Genomic DNA, 21,087 nt, shown 5'->3' on the forward strand with positions numbered 1-21,087 from the left:
AGGTCGCCCTACTTCTAGCTTTACCGTCTGCCAGAAGAGTAAGTGAAATTCAGGCATTCACTATTAAGGAACCATTCTTGCATTTCTCTAAGGATTATGTCACTCTTCAAACTGATCCTACATTTATACCTAAGGTACCATCACAGTTCCACTAAAATGAACCAGTGAAGTTGCCAACTTTCTTTCCAAATCCTACTACATCGGCGGAAAGAACACTACACTCTCTGGACATCAAAAGATGTTCAAAATTCTGTCTACAAAGGACAAGGGCCTTCAGAAAATCTGATCAATAATTTGTGGCTTACGGGCAAACCACGCTGGGCACAGCAGTCACAAAAGCCACAATTTCTAGGTGGATAGTCTCCGCAATCCATTTCTGCCATATCCAATCGAAAAGGCCATTACGGAGGAAAGTCAAGGCTCACTCCACAAGAGCTGTGCCAGCATCTGCAGCATTGTTTGCGGGAGTGACGCTAGAAAATATCTGCCATGCTGCGACATGGAAGAATGTCCACACGTTCACAAGACATTACTGCCTTCAATCCACAAGTCAAGAGGATGCAGCAGTTGGTCAGGCTGTCTTACGACACCTTTTTCTTTAAGAACAACTTCAGGTAATGTGTGTTCTGTATTTTATATATTTGCAAAGATATATCTAGATGAATATATATATATATATATATATATACATATATATGTATATGTATCCGCAACCGACTATTACTTGGCATACTGCTGGGTACTCTGATTCAGGCATGTGAATCTTCAGTTATCCAGTATTGGTATCTTTCATAGATTCACATGCACCCACCCTCCTCCCTGGAGAGTCAGTTCTCTATTTTGGGATACTCATTTCCCACTTGTGCTAACGAAAATCTGAGGAGAACTGGCTCTGCAGAGAGTGTTCTAGAGGGTGCTGACAGCTGATTGGTTGGAACAAAGACTTTGGTCTTTTTAGCATAACGATGTAGATAGGCTACCTAGGATCTAGGCCTCAGGCCTCTTCTTTGGGCCTACTACTATCATGTACTTTTGGCACTGGTTTTTACTTAATGTGGGACTCCCGCCTCAGCGGCGGGAAATGATTCAGGCATGTGAATCTATGAAAGATACCAATACAGGTAAGTTATTTGTTTTCTACTCTGTCATTAGCTGCCCATTCCTTGAGTTGGTATGAGGAATTTGGGGGAATGGTTGGGTCTCTGTAAAACAAACCTGGGCACTAAAGGAGAATCACGAGCGGACAGACTGGCAGGATGTTGTGCAATAAGTACTCTAGTCACATCAGCTTTAATTCTGGATGACCAGTTGTCTGAGCAGAAATGATTTATACATTATTTGTACAAGAACCACAGCAGTGAAAACCTGTACTAACCCTGTATTTTGTAGAAGAGACCCGACCCTGGCACCAGCACCTGAAGACCCCTGCACCAGGAGCACCCAGTGACCTCATACAGAAAGACCCAAAAACATGTACACTAACACCTAGCGATTTGGGCATTCACATCAAGAACCTCTGCCAAAAAACTGAATGCTTACATAGACCTCTTGTACTGATACTATAATTATATTGGATGCACTCATGTAACATATATAAATGCCAATAAAAAGATGTTAAAAAAAAAGAACCTCTGCCAAGATCACTTAGTGAACCTGGCACTAGCACCCAGAGACTTGTTCACCAGTGCCCAGAACCCCGTACGCCAATTCTCCAAAGCCCTGTCACAAAGAGACTCGAATACAAGCACCTAAAGATGGTGGCGCCAACATCCAAAATCTCTGCCATGAACACTTGAGATGGATTCACTTACATGCTGTCTTCCCACAGAGATATTCGATCTTGTCTGAATCTCTATAGGAGTATTCAGATGCCACGCGCCATTCAAAGAATCTCTGTATGTACCCACATTGAACTTTGAGAGTATGCTCACTCTAGCTTAGGAGACCTTAGATTGAATACTAGATGCACCATAGCTCATAGCCCTTGGCATCCACTTGTGCTCCCTGTGTGCCCCAACCTTTCATTTGGTAGCCATGCGGGCCCGATGCAGGACTGTGGCACGTTGCCACTATCAGACACCCTTGCTGGCGTACACTGTGTGCAATGTTTTGACTTCAAATGCTTCTCTGTTTGCTCTGTTGGTCTCCACCGATAGCACTGCAGCTTCCCAAACCACTTCCTTTGCTCATTGTCAGGTTTCTTCTTTTGTTTTCACTTATTTGTGTGCAGAGTTGTGGTGGTTGTGTACAGAGCATCTGTAATTTGGGTATTCCCCAGACTGAACAGCATGGTGTGTGACAATCCTATCCAGTTTACAGAACCCAGTTCTGTGCCTCGAGATGTATATGGTATAAGCCACATTTTATGCCTTGCTGTGTGCTGCACTTTGTGTGCCCTGGGGTACACTACACACAATATATTTCTCTGCAGTGCCATTGTGCTTTTAATGTTGTGTTCCCTGTTGTCACTCTGTAACTCTCTAAATTGCTGCCTCTCAAAATTGCTGCCTTTATTTTCTAACCCTTGATGTCTCCAATGCTTTTATGCCTTGTGTTCAATCCCATGCGTTGGTGTGTCTCACGCTCCTTGCTTTGGTGTGTCTCACTCTCTTTGCTTTGGTGTGTGTCACTCTCTTTGCTTTGGTGTATCACACGCTCTTTGCTTTGGTGTGTCTCACGCTCTTTGCTTTGGTGTGTCTCACGCTCTTTGCTTTGGTGTGTCTCACGCTCTTTGCTTTGGTGTGTCTCACGCTCTTTGCTTTGGTGTATCTCACGCTCTTTGCTTTGGTGTGTCTCACGCTCTTTGCTTTGGTGTGTCTCACGCTCTTTGCTTTGGTGTGTCTCACGCTCTTTGCTTTGGTGTGTCTCACGCTCTTTGCTTTGGTGTGTCTCACGCTCTTTGCTTTGTCTCACGCTCTTTGCTTTGGTGTGTCTCACGCACTTTGCTTTGGTGTGTCTCACGCACTTTGCTTTGGTGTGTCTTACGTTCTTTGCTTTGGTGTGTCTCACGCACTTTGCTTTTGTGTGTCTCACGCGCTTTGCTTTTGTGTGTCTCACGCGCTTTGCTTTGGTGTGTCACGCGCTTTGCTTTTGTGTGTCTCACGCGCTTTGCTTTGGTGTGTCTCACGCGCTTTGCTTTGGTGTGTCTCACGCGCTTTGCTTTGGTGTGTCTCACGCTCTTTGCTTTGGTGTGTCTCACGCGCTTTGCTTTGGTGTGTCTCACGCTCTTTGCTTTGGTGTGTCTCACGCTCTTTGCTTTGGTGTGTCTCACGCTCTTTGCTTTGGTGTGACTCACGCTCTTTGCTTTGGTGTGTCTCACGCTCTTTGCTTTGTCTCACGCTCTTTGCTTTGTCTCACGCTCTTTGCTTTGGTGTGTCTCACGCACTTTGCTTTGGTGTGTCTTACGTTCTTTGCTTTGGTGTGTCTCACGCGCTTTGCTTTGGTGTGTCACACGCTTTGCTTTGGTGTGTCTCACGCTCTTTGCTTTGGTGTGTCTCACGCTCTTTGCTTTGGTGTGTCTCACGCTCTTTGCTTTGGTGTGTCTCATGCTCCATATTCTGGTGAGTGGCTTAGTGTCTCCCATGATCTGTGCTCTGAAGTTTCATTTGCAACACGCTCTACTGTCTTCGATGATGTCCTCCAGGCGAATCTTCCTCCACAGCCATACGCACTGTATTATACTGACCACCTGTGATTCTGGAGCACTTTAAAAAAATGTATATTTTGCTTTTCGATTTCCAAAATCCTATTTAAAATATCAAAAGCAAAGCTTTTGCCAACCTAGCACAGACTGTATTGGCAAATGCCCATTTATTTCCTATAAAAAAAGAAACAAAAAACCCAAGAATATCACTTTTTTAATCTGTGGCGAATAAACTCTTTTGCAAACCATTTTTAAAGTAAAGATGTTAGAAAAGAAGGGCAAAATAGGCTGCAGGCAGGAGAGCTCGAAACTGGTGCTGCTGCTTGTAGAGAGCACCCTGCCAGCATCCCAGCACGTCCTGCCAGCATCCCAGCACGTCCTGCCAGTGAAGTTAGGCCAGTTCTTTTTTCCAACTCCTGGTGACAGGTTTCTGGAGCACTGTGCTTGGCCTGTTTTGGCTTTTATGCTGGGAAAATCTTTCCAAACCATTCTAAAAACAGAAACACTTCACATAGGTTAGGACTTAGAATAATTGTTTTCTGTTTCCGGCCGTAAAATCTTTTTTTTAACAAGAGTTTACAATTTTTCTTTGTAAAGAACCCTTTCAGAGGCTGTAAAAAAATCACAGACAGACTCTCACAATGTCTGCATTGTTTGCCTCCACAATACCCATTGGCCCAAAGTGTGTCCTTTCTATAAGGCCACATCTCATTTTGTAGCATATCCACCTCTTTTTGCAAAAGAGACCAAAAACATGTAACAACTAATCAGATTAGCCTCATCTTATAGACCCTTCGTGAGAGAGCCTCAGAGCCTCAGATTTTCTACCGCACGTTGTGCTAAGGGAGTCTCCACTGAGCTCTGCTCAGATTTCTCTTCAACTTTTGGATTTCAACTGTATTCTCTTCAAGAAGCTGTTCCCCCTTTTTTTTCATCATCACAGACATGGAGAAAAGAGGCCTTTTTAGAGCTTGCTCTACCTGCTCTAAAAGGAGGCTTTAGGTGAATGGCCGTCGACGGCGGCACCGTCATCAACGATATCTACATAGTCTACGACAACCGTCAACGACAGCGTTGACGGGAATAGATTTTTAAAAAAAATTCATTTTTACAAGAGAAGAGAGGAAGTGCTTCATGACTCTTGAAGTCCCTTCACCTAGCAGGGTGACCCCTCAATTACCCTCTCACGTCCTGCAAGAAGAGGACTCGGATGAGGATGGTCCTTTCGGTTATGCCCATAGCCCTTCGGAGCTGCATGTTAAGTGCCAGAGGAGAGATTCTGATGAGGGATATGAAAGGGAACAGGTTTATAATCCTCTCCAGGACTACCATAGAGATTATCAAGGGGAGTATGGTCTGTATGTCGCCCTACTTGTTTTCGGGCATGTTGTGTATACTTTCAGACTTTAAATGGAGTTTTCCAACTGCAGCTCCGGAACTGGACTCAGTTTCCATTGGGCTGCCCTCGGTGTCTTTCACACCCCGGGTACCGCCACTGCAAGTAATAGACGATCCTCCACCGACTACTCCTATTATCCATCAGGATGCTTTGGTGGATGACCAAGGGTATACAGATCTTACAGACCCGCAGGCGGAGTGGGATGCTTATTTTATCTCTACTCCTTCTCCTTCACTGGTCCCAGTGGATCTCTGGAGGATATTGGTGTTTTTCCATAATCTGATAGAAAGGCCGGCCAAGAGGTTTTGATATACCTGAGGATGGCCCTGCTTGCCTGGTAAACCAGCCTAAACCAGACTCTGTAATTTCTCAGGTGGCCCAGAGGAAGTATAGGAATCCTGCAGCACCACTTTCAGCACCCCCAGATAAGGAGGGTAGGCGTCTGGATAATGCTGGAAAGAGGCTTTCCTCCATGTCAAGTCTTCTCGTCAGGGCACCCAACGCTTTGGCAATTCTTGGTCGGTATGATCGTCAGATGTGGGGCGATCCGTCCCCTTTTTCAGGACCAATTGCCAGGGGGTTCTGAGGTGGAGGCAAAGAAGATTCTTCCTTAAGGAGAAAGATCATTTTCTGAGTTAATTGACGGTGCAATGGATATTGCAAACACAGCCTTCCGTTCTCTGTTCGTTGCCAAGGCTGGCTTTGTGGAAAGGTCTCCTTCCATGGAGCTAGGGGCAGAGCCCTTCCCTCCTACAGAGGAGGTTATCAACAATGTTTTTCTTCCTACTCACAAGCCTCTCAGTCTTACCGGACGATATATAATCAGCAACTGGGCCAATTGTCGCCTTTCTCTCGCTCCAATTTTAGAGGACGACAAGGGCGCCAGGGGTAGGATTCCTCTAAATGCCAATAGCGGCTTGCTGGCTCTTCCTACTGCTCCTGCATCCCTCGTATCACCAGTGGGGAGCAGGATATCCCAATGCTTCCGAATCTGGCAACAGATCGGTGGATTCTGATTGTAGTTCATGTTGGCTATTCTCCGGAATTCCAACATCAACCACCATCCAAACCCCCACGAGCCACCAAATCAAGACATCTTCATCTTCTACATCTAGGAGCCCATCAACTACTCCTCAAAGGAGCCATAGAACAGGTCTCTCTCTCTCTCTCTCAACGGGGAGATGGTTTCTACTCCTGGTTCTTACTTGTTCAAAAGACCGTAAAGAAGTGGCGTCCTATTTTAGATCTGAGGGAGCTCAACACCTATCTCATCAAGCTCTCGTTTCGGATGGTCTCCTTACAGAACATTCTGCGGCTCCTGAATCCGGGAGGTTACATGGCCACCCTGGACCTCGAGGACGCATACTTTCATGTCCCCATCCACCCAGCACACAGGAAGTTTACGCTTTACAGTAGCCAAAAGCCACTTCCATTTCAAAGTCCTGCCTTTCGGACTCAGATCTGCGCTGCGGATATTCACAAAAGTCTTGACCCCCAGTCGCAGCGTTTCTCAGAAAACAAACGCTGAAGTGTTTCCTTATCTGGCCTGCTGGTTGGTGAAAGCGCCGTCTTCTCAGACCGCATCGGAAGCAGTTTAAAGTTGTATTCAACTCTTCAGTCATCTGGGACTTCAACTCAACAAGGAAATGTCAGTTCTCTGTCCTTCCAGGTCGGCCAAGTTTCTGGGGGCTGTTCTGGACACAGCTTGTTGCAAAGTTTTTCCATCAGAGGAAAGACAGCACAAACTGATAACCTACGCCTGTCGATTACAAGCAAGACGGTCTCTATCTGTTCGCCTTTACAAATCTCTTCTAGGATCGATCTTATCTTGCAATCCCTTAATTCCGCATTGCAGGCTACGAATGCGTCCGCTCCAAGAACAGCTGGACTTGCAGTGGCATCAAACAGAAGGCTCTTTCGTCGACAAAATCATCATTACACCTCTTATGAAAGAAGCGGCCAGCTGGTGGATTGTCAGAGAAAACCTCTCTCAGGGTCTCACCTTCACAGTCACTCTGGCTCCCCTGATACTTACCACAGACGCCTCTCTGAAACGCTGGGGAGTGGTCTTGCAGGACCTTCAAGTGAGCGGCCACGGGCGGCCTGAGCAACGCCTTCTCCACATCAACCTTCTGGAGCTCAAAGCGATTAGTCTAGCTTTACAGGCTTTTCTTCCAAGAATACGGAACTCCACTGTCCTAGTTCGTACAGACAACATGACAGCCATGCATTATGTGAACAAACCGGGTGGAACGAGATGTCAACTTCTTTCAAAGGAGGCCCAGGAGATATGGGAATGGGCAATTCTCCAGAAAATTGCTCTCTCAGCAGAGCATCTCCCTGGTACCCTCCACACAACAGCAGATACATTGAGTCGTCTGAAATCGGTCTGTCACGAGTGGGAACTGGATTAGGACACTCTCGACTAGGTTTTCACACCTTGGGGCACTCAGTCCATAGACCTGTTTGCTACCCCAGAGAACAGGAAATGCTGGTTCTATGCAATCAGGGATCACCATCGCGGTTCGTTGGGGAATGCTCTTTCGATGGCTTGGTCAGTGGCATTTGTTTACGCCTTTCCTCCCAATTCCCTTGATTCCAAGGCTACGCAGAAAACTCAAGATAGAACCCTGCTCAATGATTCTAATAGCGGTGGCGTGGCCCCACCAGTTCTGGTTCACAGAGCTTCTTCTACTCTCTCAAGATCAGCCGGTTCACCTACGCCCCATTCCATCTCTGCTGACAATGTCCCACGGCCAAGTGGTGCATCCAGACCCGAGCTCTCTCTAGTTGACAGCGTGGCTCCTGAGCACCGAGAATTCCAGAGTTTAAATATCCCTCAGGAGTGTAAGGAGATTTTAGCTCAAGCCCGCGCACCAAGTACAAATAATACCTATTCCGCAAAATGGAAACATTTCTGTTTATGGTGCCACAGACAAAACCTTCATCCGTTCTCTTCTTCTCCTCATCAGATATTGCCTTACATTCTATTTCTGGCCAAGTCAGGCCTTGCACATTCCTCCATCAAGTACACCTGGCGGCTATCTCTAGATTCAGGCGGACAACTTCTGGTCCTTCTCTTTGGTCTGCAAAGTTTGTCGAACAATTCCTGAAAGGACTCTTTAAGGTTTTTTTCTCCAGTTCGGCCTCCGCCTCCAATGCGGCAGCGCAACTTGGTTCTGGCTCATCTCATGAGACCTCCTTTTGTGCCTATTCATAGAGCGGATCTTAAATTTTTGTAATGGAAGGTGGCCCTCCTTCTAGCCCTAACGTCAGCTAGGAGGTTTGGAGAACTTCAAGCACTCACCATTATGGAACCTTTTTTACACTTCAAAAACGATGCTCTAATTCTAAGAACAAATCCGAAATTTATTCCAAAGGTCCCTTCGGATTTCCATTTGAATGAACCTGTTGTTCTAAAGTCTTTTTTTCCTCGACCTACAACTCCAGCGGAAAAGTCTCTTCATTCTTTGGATGTCCAGAGATGTCTGAAATTTTATCTTGAGCACACACAGGATTTCAGGAAATCTTCACAACTCTTTGTTGCTTTTAGTGCCCCCTTTTCGAAACAAGGAATCGCACGTTGGATTTCAAGTGCAATTCACTATTGCCACCACGCGGTGGGTAAGCCGCTAGAAGGACGTGTACGAGCTCACTCCACAGGATCAGTTTCATCATCTGCTGCTCTCTTCGCTGGAGTTCCTATTAAAGACATTTGTAGGGCAGCTACATGGAGCAGTGCCCACACTTTCACAAAGCACTGGTGCTTGGACTCTTCCACACGAGGTGAGGCGGCAGTGGGACAAGCAGTCCTGAGGAATCTCTTCCAATAAGCGGTGAGCTTTCCCTTCTATCTCTCCTTCCTGTTACTGCACATTTTGTATCTGATAATGTTTACTGACTACTGTTTCGATGTCTGTTTACTTCTTATGAAAGTGTGGATACAGAGTTATTTCAGTTTTTATGTCACAAAATGTGCATTTATTGCTTACTGCTAGCTACTCTGACACAAGCTATGGGAATCTATGAAAGTTCCAATACTGGGGCAAGAAAACAAGTTACTTACCTGTAACTTTGGTTCCCCAGTATTGGTAACTTTCATGGATTCCCATGCGCCCACCCACCTCCCCTGGGAAAGCTCAGCCTTCAGCAGATGTGGTTACTGTTACACAACGGCTACAAAATCTGAGGGTCTCAGGTGGGTTCTATGGGGTGAGGCTAATCTGATTGGTTGTTGCATGTTTTTGGTCTCTTTTGCAAAAAGAGGTGGATATGCTACAAAATGAGATGGGGCCTAAGCCTTTCTTTCTCTTTTGTACCTACTGCTCTGTTATTTTTTATTTACTGAGGCTCCCATTCCGACGACGGGGAATGATACAAGCCATGGGAATCTATGAAAGTTACCAATACTGGAGAACCAAAGTTACAGGTAAGTAACTTGTTACCTTCCCAAAAAATGAAGAGGAATATATTTCTGCTACTTGCAGAAACATCTATCACAATAATTCAGGCCTGTTCTCAATCTCAGGTTGGTAAGAAAGGGAAATATTCTACGGTTGACCTCAAAAAGAGGTCTCATTTCCTAAAGCTACGCTATAGCATACCCCTGTGATGGATGTCGCACTTCTGGGATGGTTAACACACCGATCCCCTGCAGATTCAAGGCGCATGGTGAAAGAAGTCTTTCCATGTAAATCTGCTAGAGTTAAGGTTAGTCCATCCGGCTGTCAAATCTTTCCTTCCAGCTGTAAAATTGACCAGCCTATTAAAACACAGTTCGAGACAATGCATTATCTGAACAAGCAGCGAAATACTGGAACTAGCTGATTCCCAAGGTACACCTCCTGGGAATTCAAAACTCAGAGGCAGACTCTCTAAAGGATTTTTCTTGAAAGTCACGAGTAGGAACGAAAGGTCGTAGTGCTGCACAGCATCTTCTGCTAATAGAGATTTCCCCCTGATTGATCTGTTTGCAAAGTCAGAAAAAGAAGAAGTGTCCACAGAAGATGCAGCTGTGCAAAGCAGACTTCCTTTTATAGTTTGTGTGTCCGATCCTGCATCTCCGTTTACCATCGTTGAACTTGGTGGCCTGGCTCCTGAGCTCTTGCAATACGAACTTCGAAATGTTCCACAAGAATGTATGGACATCTTGAAAGAGACTAGATGTCCATCCACAAAGCATCCTATGATTTCAGTTTGAAGACGTTCTGTATCTGCTACATCCAGAAGACTATCAATCCGGCCAGATCCCATGAGTAATGTGTTCTCCATTATTTTCTCTATTTGTCCATGGTGGCTGCAGTTTTATAATAAAGGAACATCTTACTGCCACTAATCCTATTTATAGAAATGGTCCTCCACAAACTTTCATTTTGGACTTCATGCGATGAAGGATTTTTTCAGAAGAAATTACAAAGCCTTCCAACCTTAGTTGGGAGTCTTTTTCTTTCTAAGGAACTTCAAATAGTGTCCTCAAAACTAATATGTCCTCCTTTTGAACCAGCTCATAATGTTCTCTTACATCATATATCTTGGAGGGCAGCTTTCATTGTAGCCATCACTTCTGCTGCCAAGAATTGTGAGAGTCGGGCATTTTGCTGTAATGGACTGTATATATTTCCTACAAAATATAGTTGCCATGAGAACTCAATTCAAGTTTCTTCCCAAAAATAGTCTTTCACATCAGTCAGACTATTTCCCTTCTAATCTCTAATCCTCTCGAGCAGAAACATCTTAATTTTCGGTGGACATCAAGAGGGTTTTGAAGTTTTGTCTGGATAAGATAAAGGAAATTAGATAGCCTAACCATCTTTTGGTCAATTATGGGCCCATTCATATATGTTTAGCCTCCTTGACACTGTCTATTTCTAGGCGGATTAGTTTGTGTGTTATATTAAGTTCTTGTAATACTAACAACACTTTACCTGTTAGGCCCAGGTCCCATACAAAATGGTAAATTAGCTTCCGCTCCGTTACTAAAGAACATATCCTTTTCCAAAATATGTAAAGCTGCAACTAGGAGATGTATGCATACGTTTACAAGACATTATTGTTTTGAATCAGACTCCAAGGCAGATGCTCACGTGGACCAAGCATCCTTGTGTAACTTTTTGCATAGAGAATATCTTCGTTGTCTCTTCCGTTGCTGTTTGTAGAGATGAGTTTGCTACTCTAATGGCTATAAATGAGATACCTCTGGAGGAGGAGGAGGAGGAGGAGGAGTTATTTCCTTGTAATCCTAGTTCACCTACAGGGGAATCTCCATTATAGTCATGAGGAGCTCTCTCTCCTGCCTGGAGAAGAGACAAAGAATCAGGATATTTTTCCACCGGGGCCCTTGATTTCCGTAAACTTACTGCTAGTGCCAGTTTTCATGGCTCTCTAAGCTGCAGATTTTAAACCCTTCCTTTCTCATATCTTTCCTTCAAAAAAGGTTTATGACAGAGTTTTTTTTCTCACTTTTAATTAAAATGGCACTTTATCTGTGTTTTTTCTATTTGTTGGAAAGTGTGTTATTAGTAGTGGTAAATATGCATCTACCGCTGGCAATAAGGCCACTAACATGGTCTAGGGCTCAGTGCAGGTTTCAATAGATTATACCCATGTTCAACCCGGAGTAGCTTGCCTGCGAGCAGGCAGCCTTAACTTAAGAGACCGATATGTAAAGCATTTAAAAACACCAATTCAGTAAATAATTAGGACACAACAAACAATAAAAATCCAATACTAATTAATACCAATAGGAAATATTTTAATCTTTACAATGACACCAAAACAACAAATATCCAATGTAGGGAACCGGAGATATGAATTTTTGAAGAACAAACACTTTATAGCACGTAGTCACCTTATGGAGTTTTTTTCTCCAAAAGTTGCTCCAAACTTCTCCAAACTACAGGAGGGGTTTCCTGAAGATCTCTTTGTGGGTTCAAAGTGTGTGTGTGTTTTCACTGTGTTTTCAACATAGCACTGTCCATGGGCCTTCTTAGACAGAGCTCAGGGACAGTCAGAGTCCGGTCCCACCAGCACCAGTCAGCAAAAAATGGGGGTACAAAGGGCACACAGGATGGCTTTGCAACAATATTGGCTTCTTTTTTTAAAAACATTTAATAGAAATCGGGCCAGTACAGCCAGCCTTGAGCTGGCAAAAGCTTTGTTTTTATATAAATAAAATTGGCTTTCCCAAATTAAAAAGTAGGCTATATGTTTTATTTGAAAAACTCCCCTGAATGAGAACTAGGATTACAGGTAAGTACCTATTCTTTTTGTTCCATGGCATGTGAATGGTTGTGTGCCTTCCAAGCCTCATATTTTGTGCTCAAGGCATATCCCATGTTCCCTACCCTGGCATGCATTGTGCTCCTCGCCCTGGTCTTCGATGCTTTGTGCCTAGTGTGTTCTTTCCTGTGTGGTTAAGTGTCCCATGCTGCTTGACCTACAAGTATCCCATGCTTTCGGCTCATTTGTGTCCTACATTCTCTGTATCTTTTAACCCTGTGCCCATGCATTCTTTCCACTCTGTATCTGTGCCCTTGTATGTCCCATGCAGTGAATTCCATACTTTGTGCATCGCATCTTCTAGTATCGGTGTTCAGTTGGTCATATGCGTTATACCCTCTGTGTCCCATGGACGTTTCCTTGTGTTGCCTTGTTGCTACCCTTCTAAACTCTTGACTTTGGTCCCACCTGTGCTCTGCAGTCGTGTGTCTGATGCCTGTGTCTTGGACCTTTAGCCGTCCCTGTCCCTGGTGTAGGCCACACTCTTGTATTCATAATTGCCCCATTCTTTTGCCCTGGTATGTGTCATGATCTATGTTTTCCCAGGTTTCTTGGATGCTCTTTTCCTTTCTGTGTCCTCTTATCTTCCCTGATATGTGCTACAAACTCTCTTTTGATGTGTGTATTATCCTGTATCCTAGTGTGTCCAAGGTTGTGGGCTTTGTGTTTCCTCATGTGGCCCCTGCTCTGTTTCCTGGTATATCCCATGCTACGTCCTAAGCTCTGTGATCTGGTGTGCCCCTGTTCTATCTGTTGTTTGCTTACCAGTGCTCTGGTACTATTCCCACACACTCTTGTTTCGGTGTTTGCCTCTTGCTGTGACGAGTGATCACTGCTGTTGGAATTTAACTCTGGGCTGTGGTGTGCTCCATGCGCTGCTTCCTGGAGTGCATCTCATCCATTCGTACCCAACGTGCACCCCATGCTCTCCATCCTGGCGTGCGCCCCTGTGCGTCCCAGGCTGTGTGCCCCGCTGCATTACAGGCTGTGTGCACCGGTGCGTCCCAGGCTGTGTGCGCCGGTGCATCCCAGGCTGTGTGCGCCGGTGCTTCCCAGGCTGTGTGCGCTGGTGTGTCCCACGCTGTGTGCGTTGGTGCTTCCCAGGCTGTGTGCGCTGGTGTGTCCCACGCTGTGTGCGTTGGTGCTTCCCACGCTGTGTGCGTTGGTGCTTCCCACGCTGTGTGCGTTGGTGCTTCCCAGGCTGTGTGTGCCGCTGCATCCCAGGCTGTGTGCGCCGATGAGTCCCAGGCTGTGTGCAGCGGTGAGTCCCAGGCTGTGTGCCGCGGTGCGTCCCAGGCCCTGTGCCCCTTTGCGTCCCAGGCCCTGTGCCCCTTTGCGTCCCAGGCTCTGTGCCCCTTTGCGTCCCAGGCTCTGTGCCCCTTTGCGTCCCAGGCTCTGTGCCCCTTTGCGTCCCAGGCTCTGTGCCCCTTTGCGTCCCAGGCTCTGTGCCCCTTTGCGTCCCAGGCTGTGTGCCCCTTTGCGTCCCAGGCTCTCTGCCCCTGTGCGTCCCAGCCTCTGTGCCCCTTTGCGTCCCAGGCTCTGTGCCCCTTTGCCTCCCAGGCTCTGTGCCCCATTGCATCACAGGCTCTGTGCCCCTTTGCATCCCAGGCTCTGTGCCCCTTTGCGTCCCAGGCTCTGTGCCCTTGTGCGTCCCACGCTGTGTGCGTTGGTGCTTCCCAGGCTGTGAGTGCCGCTGCATCCCAGGCTGTGTGCGCCGATGAGTCCCAGGCTCTGTGCCCCTGTGAGTCCCAGCCTCTGTGCCCCTTTGCGTCCCAGGCTCTGTGCCCCTTTGCGTCCCAGGCTCTGTGCCCCTTTGCGTCCCAGGCTCTGTGCCCCTTTGCGTCCCAGGCTCTGTGCCCCTGTGAGTCCCAGTCTCTGTGCCCCTTTGCGTCCCAGGCTCTGTGCCCCTTTGCATCCCAGGCTCTGTGCCCCTTTGCGTCCCAGCCTCTGTGCCCCTGTGCGTCCCAGCCTCTGTGCCCCTTTGCCTCCCAGCCTCTGTGCCCCTTTGCGTCCCAACCTCTGTGCCCCTTTGCGTCCCAGGCTCAGTGCCCTTTGCGTCCCAGGCTCTCTGCCCCTTTGCGTCCCAGGCTCTGTGCCCCTGTGAGTCCCAGTCTCTGTGCCCCTTTGCGTCCCAGGCTCTGTGCCCCTTTGCGTCCCAGGCTCTGTGCCCCTTTTCGTCCCAGCCTCTGTGCCCCTTTGCGTCCCAGGCTCTGTGCCCCTTTGCGTCCCAGGCTCTGTGCCCCTTTGCGTCCCAGGCTGTGTGCTCCTTTGCGTCCCAGGCTCTCTGCCCCTGTGCGTCCCAGGCTCTCTGCCCCTGTGCGTCCCAGCCTCTGTGCCCCTTTGCGTCCCAGGCTCTGTGCCCCTTTGCCTCCCAGGCTCTGTGCCCCTTTGCATCCCAGGCTCTGTGCCCCTTTGCGTCCCAGGCTCTGTGCCCTTGTGCGTCCCACGCTGTGTGCGTTGGTGCTTCCCAGGCTGTGTGTGCCGCTGCATCCCAGGCTGTGTGCGCCGATGAGTCCCAGGCTCTGTGCCCCTGTGAGTCCCAGCCTCTGTGCCCCTTTGCGTCCCAGGCTCTGTGCCCCTTTGCGTCCCAGGCTCTGTGCCCCTGTGAGTCCCAGTCTCTGTGCCCCTTTGCGTCCCAGGCTCTGTGCCCCTTTGCGTCCCAGGCTCTGTGCCCCTTTGCGTCCCAGCCTCTGTGCCCCTTTGCGTCCCAGCCTCTGTGCCCCTTTGCCTCCCAGCCTCTGTGCCCCTTTGCGTCCCAGCCTCTGTGCCCCTTTGCGTCCCAGGCTCAGTGCCCTTTGCGTCCCAGGCTCTGTGCCCCTTTGCGTCCCAGGCTCTGTGCCCCTGTGAGTCCCAGTCTCTGTGCCCCTTTGCGTCCCAGGCTCTGTGCCCCTTTGCGTCCCAGGCTCTGTGCCCCTTTTCGTCCCAGCCTCTGTGCCCCTTTGCGTCCCAGCCTCTGTGCCCCTTTGCCTCCCAGCCTCTGTGCCCCTTTGCGTCCCAGGCTCTGTGCCCCTTTGCGTCCCAGGCTCTGTGCCCCTTTGCGTCCCAGGCTCTGTGCCCCTTTGCGTCCCAGGCTCTGTGCCCCTTTGCGTCCCAGCCTCTGTGCCCCTTTGCGTCCCAGCCTCTGTGCCCCTTTGCCTCCCAGCCTCTGTGCCCCTTTGCGTCCCAGGCTCTGTGCCCCTTTGCGTCCCAGGCTCTGTGCCCCTTTGCGTCCCAGGCTCTGTGCCCCTTTGCGTCCCAGCCTCTGTGCCCCTTTGCCTCCCAGCCTCTGTGCCCCTTTGCGTCCCAGGCTCTGTGCCCCTTTGCGTCCCAGGCTCTGTGCCCCTTTGCGTCCCAGGCTCTGTGCCCCTTTGCGTCCCAGGCTCTGTGCCCCTTTGCGTCCCAGCCTATGTGCCCTAGTGAGCCTCAGGACCTGTTTTCTGGCACGTTTTATGCTCCCTGCTCTTGAATGGTCTTGGCTGTGTGCCCAATGCTCTGTACACTGTTATCTCCTGTGGTGTGCTCCATGCTCTATGCTCTGGACCCTGGTGTAACACAGGCTGTATGTGCTGGTGTGTCCCATATTATATATTCTAGTGTGCCTCACGCTGTATGCGCTGGTGTGTCCCATGCTGTATGCGCTGGTGTGTCCCATGCTGTATGCGCTGGTGTGTCCCATGCTGTATGCGCTGGTGTGTCCCATGCTGTATGCGCTGGTGTGTCCCATGCTGTATGCGCTGGTGTGTCCCATGCTGTATGCGCTGGTGTGTCCCATGCTGTATGCGCTGGTGTGTCCCATGCTGTATGCGCTGGTGTGTCCCAGGCTTATGCGCTGGTGTGTCCCAGGCTTATGCGCTGGTGTGTCCCAGGCTTATGCGCTGGTGTGTCCCACGCTGTATGCGCTGGTGTGTCCCACGCTGTATGCACTTTTGTGTCCCACGCTGTGTGCGTTTTTGTGTTCCCCGTTGTATGTACTGGTGTGTCATTCGTGTATGTGCTGATGTGTCCCACGCTGTATGCGCTGGTGTGTCCCAGGCTGTATGTGCTGATATGTCCCACGCTATATGCGCTGGTGTGTCCCACCCTGTATGAGCTTTTGTGTCCCACCCTGTATGAGCTTTTGTGTCCCACGCTGTATGCACTTTTGTGTCCCACGCAGTATGCGCTGGTGTGTCCCAGGCTGTATGCGCTGGTGTGTCCCACGCTGTATGCACTTTTGTGTCCCACGCAGTATGCGCTTTTGTATCCCACTCTGTATGCGCTTTTGTACTGTGTGTCACCTGCTGTATGTGCTGATGTGTCCCATACTGTATGCGCTAATACGTCCCATACTGTTTGCGCTAATACGTCCAGCGCTGTATGCTCTGGTGTATCCCAAGCTGTATGTGCTGTTTTGTCCCAAACTGTATGGGCTAGTGTGTCCCACGTTGTATGTGCTGGTGTCTCCCACATTGTATGCGCTGGTGTGTCCCACATTGTATGCGCTGGTGTGTCCCACATTGTATGCGCTGGTGTGTCCCGCATTGTATGCACTGGTGTGTCCCACATTGTATGCACTGATGTGTCCCACACTATATGCGCTAATGTGTCCCACACTATATGCGCTAATGTGTCCCACACTATATGCGCTGGTGTGTCCCACACTGTATGCGCTGGTGTTTCCCACACTTTATGCTCAGGTGTGTCCCAGGCTGTAATTGCTGATGTGTCCTGCGCTGTATGCTCTGGTGTGTCCCACGCTGTATGCTCTGGTTTGTCCCACGCTGTATGCGCTGGTGGGTCCCAGACTGTATGCGCTGGTGTCTCCCAGGCTGTATGCACTGGTGTGTCCCACGCTGTATGCGCTGGTGTGTCCCAGGCTGTAATTGCTGATGTGTCTGCGCTGTATGCTCTGGTGTGTCCCACGCTGTATGCTCTGGTTTGTCCCACGCTGTATGCTCTGGTGTGTCCCAGACTGTATGCGCTGGTGTGTCCCAGACTGTATGCGCTGGTGTGTCCCAGGCTGTATGCACTGGTGTGTCCGAGGCTGTATGCTCTGGTGTGTCCCAGGCTGTAATTGCTGATGTGTCCTGCGTTGTATGCTCTGGTGTGTCCCACACTATATGCTCTGGTGTGTCCCAGGCTGTATGCTCTGGTGTGTCCCAGGCTGTATGCGCCGGTGTGTCCCAGGCTGTATGCTCTGGTGTGTCCCAGGCTGTATGCTCTGGTGTCTCCCAGGCTGTAATTGCTGATGTGTCCTGCGTTGTATGCTCTGGTGTGTCCCACACTATATGCTCAGGTGTGTCCCAGGCTGTGTGTGCTGGTGTGTCCCAGGCTGTGTGCGCTGGTGTGTCCCAGGCTGTATGCGCTGGGGTGTCCCAGGCTGTATGCGCTGGTGTGTCCTGCGTTGTATGCTCTGGTGTGTCCCACGCTGTATGCTCTGGTGTGTCCCAGGCTGTATGCTCTGGTGTGTCCCAGGCTGTATGCGCCGGTGTGTCCCAGGCTGTATGCTCTGGTGTGTCCTAGGCTGTAATTGCTGATGTGTCCCAGGCTGTATGCTCTGGTGTGTCCCGCTCTGTATGCGCTGGTGTGTCCCAGGCTGTATGTGCTGATGTGTCCCAGGCTGTATGCGCTGGTGTGTCCCAGGCTGTATGCGCTGGTGTGTCCCAGGCTGTATGCGCTGGTGTGTCCCAGGCTGTATGCTCTGGTGTGTCCCATGCTGTTGCTCTAGTGTGCCCCACGCTGTATGTGCTGGTGTGTCCCACACTATGTGCTGGTGTGCCCCACGCTGTATGCGCTGGTGTTTCCCAGGCTGTATGTGCTGGTGTGTCCCATATTATATGCTCTAGTGTGCCTCACGCTATATGCGCTGGTGTGTCCCAATCTGTATATGCTGGAGTGTCCCACATTGTATGCGCTGGTGTGGCCCACGCTGTATCTGCTGGTGTGTCCCATGTTGTATGCTCTAGTGTGCTCCACGCTGTATATGCTGGTGTGTCACACGCAGTATCTGCTGGTGTGTCCCATGTTGTTTGCTCTATTATGCCCCACGCTGTACGCCCTGCTGTGTCCCACATTGTATTCACTAGTGTGTCCCGCGCTGGTGTGTCCTCCGCTGTAATTGCTGGTGTGTCCCAGGCCGTATGCATTGGTATGTCTCATGCTGTATGCGCTGATGTATCCCACGCTGTATGCGCTGGTGTGTCCCACATTTTATGCACTATGCACTAGTGTGTCCCACGCTGTATGTGCTGGTGTGTCCCACATTGTATGCGCTGGTGTGTCCCATATTGTATGCACTGGTGGGTCCCACGCTGTATGCGCTGGTGGGTCCCACATTGTATGCGCTGGTGTGTCCCACATTGTATGCGCTGGTGTGTCCCACATTACATGTGCTAATGTGTCCCACGCTGTATGTGTGAATGTGTCCCACGCTGTATGCGCTGGTGTGTCCCACGCCTTATGCGCTGGTGTGTCCCACATTGTATGCACTGGTGTGTCCCACGCTGTATGCGCTGGTGTGTGTCACGCCAGCGCATACAGCGTGGGAAACACCAGCGCATACAGCGTGGGACACACCAGCGCATACAGCGTGGGACACACTCACACATACAGCGTGGGACACACCAGCACATACAGCGTGGGACACACCAGCACATACAGCGTTGGACACATCAGCACATACAGCGTGGGACACGCCAGCACATACAGCGTGGGACACACTCACACATACAGCGTGGGACACACCAGCACATACAGCGTGGGACACACCAGCACATACAGCGTGGGACACACCAGCGCATACAGCGTGGGACACACTCACACATACAGCGTGGGACACACCAGCACATACAGCGTGGGACACACCAGCACATACAGCGTGGGACACACCAGCGCATACAGCGTGGGACACACTCACACATACAGCGTGGGACACACCAGCACATACAGCGTGGGACACACCAGCACATACAGCGTTGGACACATCAGCACATACAGCGTGGGACACACCAGCGCATACAGTGTGGGACACACTCACACATACAGCGTGGGACACACCAGCACATACAGCGTGGGACACACTAGCACATACAGCGTTGGACACATCAGCACATACAGCGCGGGACACACCAGCGCATACAGCGTGGGAACTTTTCATCACCCAGCCACGTCATATCAATTTCTGTTTATAAATGATTTGTTATAATTAGATGTATGTTTATGTATTGTGTCTATGTTCCATCAATGTTATAGATTAATTGTTCAGTCATCATACTAAATGGTGAACACACCGTACACGATTTATAATGCATCAATTTGTACCATTAGTTGCTTTTTTATGTCAATTTTTTAGATAAACATGAATAAAGTTAATCTACATATGTTTTAAACAGTTGTCCTCCCCTTACACTGAGTACGAGCTATCTCTTTGGTTATGTTCAAAATATATTGATGTAATTTGAATTATTTAACTGCCTAGGAAAGTTTTCTTCGATTGTGTTTCCCTGCTGCTCAGCTGGTATGCATGTCATGTGGAATGTTGGATGATTGGAATGCTGCTGTGCTGTGAATGTCAGTTGAGTGAGGGCTGAGCAGCAGGACCGCTGCTCCTGATGGGGTTTCCTTTCTATCTTAACTAATTAACTTAAATAAAGTAACTTGATCTATCTTACATGAAGTATCCATCTTCTCTTTGAGTACAACAAAACACAAGTGTATACAGTGTGGGACCTTGTCTATGCAGCTCTGTTCTGTTGTGACTTTGTGTCCGCCGTGATTTGCTGCCCTCTCAGCTCTGGTGTTCTCTAAGCTGTGCCTCTGTGATCCACACTGTGCCTCGGTATGCTACACTTCTCGGATTGCCACATTCTGTGCACCTAAACTGGCAGCTCTCGCTCTGAGTCCTGTGTGCCACTCTGTGCTCTGGCATGCCACACCCTGAGCACTAGTGCTTCACAATCCGTGACCATTCCTCTGATCCTCTCTGATCGGGTTTGTTAAGCACTGTGGTGTTTGCCCCATACTGTTCCCAAGTGTGCACCCTGTGTGACCTCACTCTCTGTAAACAACTTTGCCACTATCTGTGTCCTGACAACACTGTCTGTGCCTTAATGTGCCAAGCCCTTCTCTGTTCTTTGGTGTGCCATACATTTGGACCTGGCTTTCCCTGTGTTCCACATTCTTGACCGTGTGAGGCCCACTGTGGCTTGGTCTGCCATGCTGTGCCTTTCTCTGCACCCTCAGTGGTCTTGTCCTATAGTGTCTCACTCCATGCCTTTCTGTGGGCACACGTGTTCTAGGTTGCCTCCAAGAATTGATGAGTGTTTTTCTTGTTTGAAACTTTCATGCTCGTTTTTGACTCTGCTTTGGTATACACTCTCCGAGCCCCCTTGTGCCTCTGTCCTGTTGTGCCAATGTCTCTGCCTGGGGACCCACCACTTCTGACATAGCATGCCACCTCTCTCAAGCAGTATGCCACACTTTTTCCTGGTGTACCACACATTGCATCTTAGAGTGCTGCATCGGTGCCCTGAAGTGCCACACTCTGGCATCCTTCTGCCATACTCCATGCCCTGGAGTGCCACTCTCCATGCCCTGGAGTGCCACTCTCTGGCATCCTTTTGCCACACTCCATGCCCTGGAGTGCCACTCTCCATGGCCTGGAGTGCCACTCTCTGGCATCCTTTTGCCACTCTCCATGCCCTGGAGTGCCACTCTCCATGGCCTGGAGTGCCACTCTCTGGCATCCTTTTGCCACTCTCCATGCCCTGGAGTGCCACTCTCCATGCCCTGGAGTGCCACTCTCTGGCAT

General features: G+C 49.3%; 1 protein-coding gene across 12 annotated transcripts in view; it reads left to right on the forward strand.

The window, feature by feature from the left end:
• The window catches only part of DNM1 (dynamin 1), a 730,607-nt gene that overhangs the window by 532,995 nt on the left and 176,525 nt on the right, over positions 1–21,087 (forward strand). The gene's annotated exons all lie outside the window — the stretch shown is intronic.

Source organism: Lissotriton vulgaris, chromosome 5 (assembly GCF_964263255.1).
Source record: "Lissotriton vulgaris chromosome 5, aLisVul1.2, whole genome shotgun sequence".
NCBI classification, from domain to species: Eukaryota; Metazoa; Chordata; class Amphibia; order Caudata; family Salamandridae; genus Lissotriton; species Lissotriton vulgaris.